A 565-nucleotide genomic window follows, 5' to 3' on the forward strand; every position below is an offset into this window, starting at 1 on the left:
ATAACATATAGGGAACTTTTTATCCCGATATTCCTGCGGGATACGAACTTACGCGGGTGAAACCGCGGGGCGCGCATATATATGGAAATGAATCCCTATTTCCCTTGGTCATCCTATCACAAGTGAATGGCTAGATCGATTTCAAAAATTCTTTCACCATTAGAAAGCTGCAATTACAATGAGTAGCCTAGGCTTAATATTATGTACCACGGGTTTAACCGGGGTGAACAGCTAGTCTATAATAAAAATAAGATTGTTTAATTCTATACAATAGAGTGATAAATTTTGATATGAATAATTATTTATTGTTCATCTACATTAATATTATAAAAAGGAAAAATTTTATTGTTTATTTCTTTGGTTTTGGTTGTTGCTGGTAAGTGATCTGCTAACTAGCTCGACTGATTATGTTGAGATTTTATATATTATGTTACTTGTTTAACAGACCCAAAATTAAAATGCCTACCTCATCTATCTTTCTATATGTAAACTAGCTGCACCCGGCAAACGCTGTTCTGCCTTACTCTGATCATTTAGGGGCATGAAAAATAGATGTTGGCCGATT

This window comes from Zerene cesonia, chromosome 1 (assembly GCF_012273895.1).
Source record: "Zerene cesonia ecotype Mississippi chromosome 1, Zerene_cesonia_1.1, whole genome shotgun sequence".
Classification (NCBI taxonomy): Eukaryota; Metazoa; Arthropoda; class Insecta; order Lepidoptera; family Pieridae; genus Zerene; species Zerene cesonia.